Source organism: Hoplias malabaricus, chromosome 7, assembly GCF_029633855.1.
Source record: "Hoplias malabaricus isolate fHopMal1 chromosome 7, fHopMal1.hap1, whole genome shotgun sequence".
Lineage (NCBI taxonomy): Eukaryota > Metazoa > Chordata > Actinopteri > Characiformes > Erythrinidae > Hoplias > Hoplias malabaricus.
The window spans coordinates 2,711,827-2,719,832 of NC_089806.1; positions in this window are offsets into that span (position 1 = coordinate 2,711,827).

Here is an 8,006-nt window from a genome sequence, read left to right on the forward strand (position 1 = left end):
GTACAATTCAGATCCAAAGGAAAACAACAATACAACATTCCTCCCCCTTGTACGTAAAAGAAACATACGCACAATAAACTAAAGAAAAATAAAACAAAAATACAAACAAATCAAAAAAAAAAAAAACGTTTCATATTCCTAAGTGGAATAGGCCTTATTTCTTTCCTAATATATCTTACATTAGATATAATTGTTAGTGTAGCGTAGTGTAGTGTAGTTGAAAGACATTGTAACTGCTCACATCTGAGATGTGAACAGCAGCACATGTAGTCCATAGAGTCAGTAGAAGAAACAACAATTCCATTTTCATTTGTGTCATCTTCCTTGATGATTATCAGGAATGGTGAGATGAACACATCCATGCAGAAATCTTCAAGGGAGTTTCATTTCATCCACTGTTGTTCTTGACTGTACCTAGAAGGTACAATAACAAAACAAAAAAACAAAACAAGAAGACTTGGCAGTATCATGTTGGCTGTATATAAACTTTTAACATTTTGAGGAGCATCACTTCACTATTGCATCGAGTATTACCACATTTTACCCTACCTAACACTGGGCTCCTTAGATACTGGCTGGAAGTGTGGAACGCTAATCGTAGGGTGAAAAGAGGGCTTCTTCATTTTGGGTGTGGCCCCTGTAGCCTACATGCTTACATTTCTTCCCAAAGCTCTCCCAACCAGTTCAGCCATCTGTCCCTAGTTAGGTGGTAACACTACTTTGCAATGTGACACGTGTGTCCAAGCTTTCTTCCCTTGACACAATACTGCTGCATCTGTTACTAAAAGCACTTGGAATGGGCCTTTCCATTTTGCCTCAAGTGGACCAGCTGTGTGATTTTTAATCATCACAATTTGTCCTGGAACAATTGGATGTCACCCCCTGGAAGGCTCAGTCCAAGCATCTTTGACACGTTGTTGAGCAGAATGTACAGAATTGGTGAGCTGTTTACAGTACATTAATAAGTCATCTGACGTAAGATGCACATCTGTCTGTCTAAGGTCAATGCTTCCTGGTAGAGACATGGCACGTCCTGTAATGATTTCATATGGACTCAAACCAATTTTGCGTGTAGGTGAGGCTCTGATGCTACACAATACAGCAGGTAGCACATCCACCCAAGAAACCCCACGTTGGTGTAGTTTTGACAAACGCTGCTTTATATTTTGGTTCTGTCGTTCCACCTGACCAGATGCTTGAGGTCTGTACGGACAATGGACCTTCCATTTAATCTGCAACATTTTCATCACTTCCTGCACTACTTTTCCTGTAAAGTGTGTTCCCTGGTCAGACTCTATGATGTCAGGCAAACCCCAACATGGAATATAGTCTTGGACCAGAACCTTGGCTGTGTGCAAAGCAGTTCCCTTTTATGTTGGATAAGCTTCTATCCAGCGTGAAAATTTATCAGCCACAATCAACACATCTTGCTTTCCCCGACAGGGAGGTAGTGTGATGTAATCAACTTGCAGATGTGTGAATGGTCCTGGGGGTGCCATTGTGTGCACAACAGGTATGGAGACACCCGCCACTGTATTGTTTGACTGACACAATATACACAGCTTCACTACATCAGATGCATGGGAGCGGAATTTGGGATTTCACCATACTGAGGAGAACCGGTGAACCATGCTGTGGACAAACACATGTCCTAAACTATGAATTTGCTGAGCCAAGTATGGTAAAAGTGCCTCAGGTGCTACATACTTCACTACCTTTGTCCAAAACCCACTGGAATCAAGAATCAAGCACCTTTATCCATCCAAGACCACACTTCAATAGCAGGAGCATCAGAGTACATTTGCATTAGTGATGAACTCACAGTTTGTAAACTAGTGTCATTAGTTTTTGTAGCAGCCGCTGTCACTGCTGGTAATTTCCCTGCAGCCTTTGCTGCTGCATCAGCCATGGCATTACCTCGTGCTTCATCTGTGTCAGAGGAATTATGAGCTTTTACTTTAACAACTGCAAGTTCTGTTGGAAGCTCACTAACTGACATGAGATCAGAAATAATGACTGTTCAGCAACCAAAAAAATAATAATAAATAAATCATGGAAATAATATTTAATGGGTGTGATGTATTTGGGAGGACAGGGAGAAGCCATGTGTTAATCAAGAGATTGTCAAAGTCTGTGAGGATGTGAAAAACAGAAACATAATTAATGGGAAGTAAAATGACTAGGGGAAAGTGTAAAATGGCCTTGAGTATAGATAAGAACCTTTTCTAAAAAGCACACAAACATTCTTTTGAACCTAATAGTGTCCAGTAAACAATGTCTGAAGAGGTAACTGGAAACAGAAGCCCTTATATGTACATGGGGAATAGGGTAACTTTTGATTGTAATAGGATCCATCTCAGATTATGGAGTGAGTGAAAAATGTAGGGTGATATTGTAATCAGCCCTGAATACTGTATAAAAATGACAGCTTCACAAATGCCTTTTGTACGTCTTCCTAGACCTACCCAGGTGAATGTGTCTATACCTTAACCTGCTTTAATAAATGCTTTTGGTATCTCTTTTTAGACATACCCAGGCTGATGTAGCTATATTTTAACCTGTTTAAATATAGAATAGAACCTGTTCTCTATTAACCTGAAATCTGTGTCAGTGAAAGTTTTTAGTTATTGTTTTTTTTTTTTTTATAGAAGTTGTGATTTTTAATGAGGCATAAACAACGCTAAGTCAGGGTTTAAAGGAGAAAGCCTTTTTGACCTGACAGTAGATTAGCATGGATGGAGGAGACGTGTCCCCATCAATATCCAGTGATTAAATTGTCCCCAACAATAATTTGATCCCTTCCAAAAAAAGTCTATCAACGTCTCATTAATATAGTTTAAAAGGTTAGATTCATAGGTCCCCACCAATGTCTAGAGCAAATTTACGCCCTTAATTTACTGGTTCATTTATGTCCAGATCAAGTAGCTCTGGTGAAACAGAATCCATCTCATTGGGTGTGCTACTAGAGTTATGTTCTTGTCTGTGTGTAAGCTGATCTGTTTGGTGTTCACATACACACTCCTTTGAACCATGTGCATATATTACCTGTTTTTTTTTTTTTTTACTATTTTTCCTCTTTGCTTCGTGATAAAACAATAAAGGACTGCTATACTACATATGTTATTCTTGATGATTTTAAACTATTCTGAACAACAATTCATGAATTATATAACATTAAATTAATGACTGACAAAGAAGTAGTTTAGACTTCAGTTTACTTCAGTCACAATTCAAATAAAACAGGTCTAATACATCAGGGTTAATACATGGAGGACTGCACAACCTGGTGCTGTTGTCCACAAAACCCAAGTAAAAATTTTATCTTTCTCAATGTCTCAGTTACACTACAAGACATAGGTTTGTTTCAGCCAGTTTCAAACTAGTAAACCATGAGTTTACAAACCGGATTCCAAAAAAGTTGGGACAATTGCTGTGTGTAAGGGTCAAGGCCGTAAAACTCTACTGGATGCTGGTGATCTCCGGGCCCTTAAACGTCACTGCACCTCAAACAGGAATGCCACTGTCAAGGAAATAACAGAATGGGCTCAGGAATACTTCCAGAAAGCATTGTCAGTGAACACAATCCACCGTGCCATCCGCTGTTGTCAGCTGAAACTCTACAGTGCAAAGAGGAAGCCATTTCTAAGCAAGCTCCACAAGCTCAGACGTTTGCACTGGGCCAGGGATCTTTTAAAATAAAGTGTGGCAAAATGTAAGACTGTTCTGTGGTCAGATGAGTCACGATTTGAAGTTCTTTATGGAACACTGGGACGCCATGTCATCCGGACCAGAGAGGACAAGGATAACCCAAGTTGTTATCAACGCTCCGTTCAGAAGCCTGCATCACTGATGGTATGGGGTTGCATGAGTGCTTGTGGCATGGGCAGCTTGCATGTCTGGAAAGGCACCATTAATGCAGAGAACTATGTTCAGGTTCTAGAACAACATATGCTCCCATCTAGACGTCATCTCTTTCAGGGAAGACCCTGCATTTTTCAACAAGATAATGCCAGACCACATTCTGCAGCAATCACAACATCATGGCTACGTAGGAGAAGGATCCGGGGACTGAAATGGCAGCCTGCAGTCCAGATCTTTCACCTGTAGAGAACATTTGGCACATCATAAAGAGGAAGGTGCGACAAAGAAGGCCCAAGACGATTTAACAGTTAGAAGCCTGTATTAGACATGAATGGGAGAGCATTCCTATTTCTAAACTTGAGAAACTGGTCTCCTCTGTCCCCAGACGTCTGTTGAGTGTTGTAAGAAGAAGGGGGGATGCCACACAGTGGTAAAAAATGGCCTTGTCCCAACTTTTTTGGGATTTGTTGACGCCATGAAAATTTGAAACAACATATTTTTCCCTTAAAATGATACATTCTCTCAGTTTAAACTTTTGATCTGTGATTTGTGTTCTATTGTGAATAAAATATTAGATGTTGGCACCTCCACATCATTGCATTCAGTTTTTATTCACAATTTGTTTAGTGTCCCAACTTTTTTGGAATCCGGTTTGTACATCTAAAGACTTATCAACGTTACTTCAGCCATAGTGCAACTGACATCTCTTATACATTAGCATTATTAAAATATGGAACACTGCTTGACCTGTTGGATTTGTCCATAAAACAATTTAAGTAACATTATCACAGAATAAAAAGTATTTCTCAGTGTCTCAATTAATTTATATAACATGTATAGGCAGGAAATGTTGTCCCTTTCAAATCAGCAAGCTTTAAATTTTTTTATTCTAAACATGAATTACTGTTGCCGTGTGAAGGACTGGTGCCACCTCCAGAGTGAGTTCCTGCCTTGTACCCAGTAGTTCTGGGTAGGCTCTGGACCCACCACCACTCTGAACTGGATAAACAGTACCACACAACAACTCAATGCCCACTGCCCCTATGTGAATGAGCCAAACACATGCCTTCGACTCTAACATTAACAGAGATGACCTGCTGGCATATTTGTTTTACATCTATGCTGTCCAATCTGTACTGGTGGACATGGCACAATTTTAATCTCATTTGTGTCACTGCTGATCTGAGACATGTTTTTAGTCTCCTGAGAGCACTGAAACTTCAGCACAATTTCTTCCAGCTTCTGCAAGATACCTAGATCTGGTTGGTTGAACATCTCCTGAAACTGAACATCAACACTATCCAGCACTTTGTAAAACTCTGCTCTGTTATGCTCCTCAGTGACTTGGGAATATGCTGGCTATCAAAAAACTCATGTGAATCCAGGTCCTCATCCACATATCTAAAAATATGGACTCTTGCGCATTATGACTGCATGATGATGGTATTGAGAATTTTGATGGCATCCAAATCTTTCAAGAGCATTCTTCCTCTTAGCAGCCCTCTTTGAGGACAACGGAGTGTTTACCTTTTTTGACATACTACTTTTACTTTTTTTATACAGTATGTTTTCACACAGTAAAAACAGAGAACTCCCTTCACTGCAGGGCTATAATGAAGCCATGGATACTCTTTGTACCACCTCTCCTGAATATTGAGGTGCTTACTGGACATTGCTTGAACTGGGATATATTTGGTATTAGAATGGTTTGGTTTATTTTCAATGTACAGAATATCTTCACTTCTGCACTGTTCTTCATTGTTGTCCCTGTCACTGACACTCTCTGTGTTACTCACTACAGGTACCAGTTTCCTTAGAATTACGTCACATCATACATTTAGCCACACTGTAACACTGACTATGTGATAATACATTTATGTGATTTTATGAGATCACCACTAATTTCCGATAGATTACATACTATTTATCCACACATTAAAACCAAGATTATGTGCTTAATGGGACTAACTTTTGGCCCCGACTCTGCCTCTCCGACTGCAGTAGTACCTGGAAGGATTGCTACCTGATAAAATGACACATTAATGCATGCCACACAAAAAGTGAAACATGTCAATTAAATTTTTTTGTCAAATATACACTAATGAATAGTTTTACATCATCAGCCTAACATTGGTCATGATTTCAAATACTAGCAATCTATAGCACCAAATCAACATTCAGATTCACCTGTGAGCTTGCCTCTTCAACTCTGTCTGAGCCACAACATGGATGAGCTGCTTCTTTCACCTATTAAATAACAGTAAGACATTCCATATGAGCAGCCACAAAGCATGTGCTTCAAATACAGTGATGAACCATCAACAGCCTATCACTGGTATCAATGCTAATTCACAGGACAACAACATCACCAAGTCATCATTCAACTGTGACCCTGTCTCTCCATGGCTGTCTGACCCACAGCATAGTTGTGTTGATTCTGTCAACTGACAACATAGGACATGCATGCCAGTAAAACAAAAAACTGGATAGCTACTACAGTCTTTGAGTCACTTTCTGCAGATCTTGAATCATCGTTATTGTTTGCACAGTGAGTGCATTTTTAAAACAACTTGTGTCAACTGTTCTGCAAAGTGGAATACTTGCAAAACCACATAAATTCCTCATGATACTTTGTCTCAAAAAAATTTTACCCAATGAACATGTCAGTACTATTAAAATGAAAAGTTATTTTACATTAAACATGTCAACTTAACAGTAAGCAGTTTTCTCTGACATAGACAGTTTCATCCAATCTATTTGGGACACTGTAAGATAACTGACAGCTGGCAGTTTGTTTTGCGAATAATTTCCAAACCAAATTCACCAGTGTTAAATCAACACTATTAGTGTTAAATGAACACTGTTAGGGTAATAATTTAACACTCTCAGTAGTGTTGATTTAACACTGGAGAATTTGCTGTGTAGCGACAGACGATTTTAGCCTACTTCATGCTGTGCGTCAAAGCTTAGCATTGCCATTAACATTATTATGAGGGACTCATTTCATTAGCGAACCTGACTTTAAGTGACTTACACATTTCTTTGAAACATAGGTCCTTATGTCCACCACCATCTTTTTAGCTGCCATCTTCACTCAAAGGTACCTACAGAGTCTCAGGTGACAGCAGGGAAAGGCACAGCCAATCACACCAGTCATATGTGTTATGGACAGGTAGGACTCAAGTAGAGAACGTGATTTAACCCTTTCTGCACTAGGGTTAACTAACCTTTCTACGTTAATGAGACGGTGACAGATCATGTTTTTTTTTTTGGAGGTGATCAAATTATTGGTGGGGACAATTCAATAATCGCTGAATATTGGTGAGGACATGTCACATTTGTCCATGCTAATTCTACGCCCTTGCTTTGAACAATGTTGGGTGTTACTTTTGCACTTTAGTTTTCACCTCCCTAATTGTGGCAATGTCTAATCCCTCTTTTAGCATGCCCAGCTTCATACACTCTTAAAAAAGGTGCTACAAATGGTTGATTGAGTGATGCTATAGAACCACTGTTTCGTTATTTACAAATTTTGGTAAAGCAGTTTTTTCTTTTATTGCATTTTCTGTAATCTTTCACTCTTGCTGGGCACTGAGAGTCTTTTGCAAAATGTTCCTCTGACCACATTTAAAGAATACTTTATCCCTTTCCATGTTAGTGTGTTTATTCCTGTGTCTGTTGTTGTTCCTCCTTTAGTGTCACTCTGTTCAGTTTCAGTTTGGTCTTGGTGTGGGTGCATGGTAAAAACTGCAGTTACACCTTTTACACTGTGTAGCAATTTCAAGAGTTCATACACCTTCCTCCAGCAGTTTTCTCTTTGCATATTCAGAACATTTACGCAGTACTGCATTGCTATTCTGATTATCAGCAGCAAAGTCACAGCCTTTGACAGCTTGGAAGGTGGTAAAATATTTGCCTTATGTTGATAATGATACTTGATCTTACCTGAAGTCAATTTTTTATACTAGTTTGAAAAATCCATGTCTGAGCTTGAAACCAGATATCATTTTTTCAGAGAATCCTGAGATTTTGAAGCCAGAAAATTAGCTAATAAGATCCCATAAGACTATACATTTAAGAGAGTTGGGGTTGGGGTTTAGGTAAAAAGTGGACTGGATTCACTGGACTCAGAAGGCAGTGCAGCA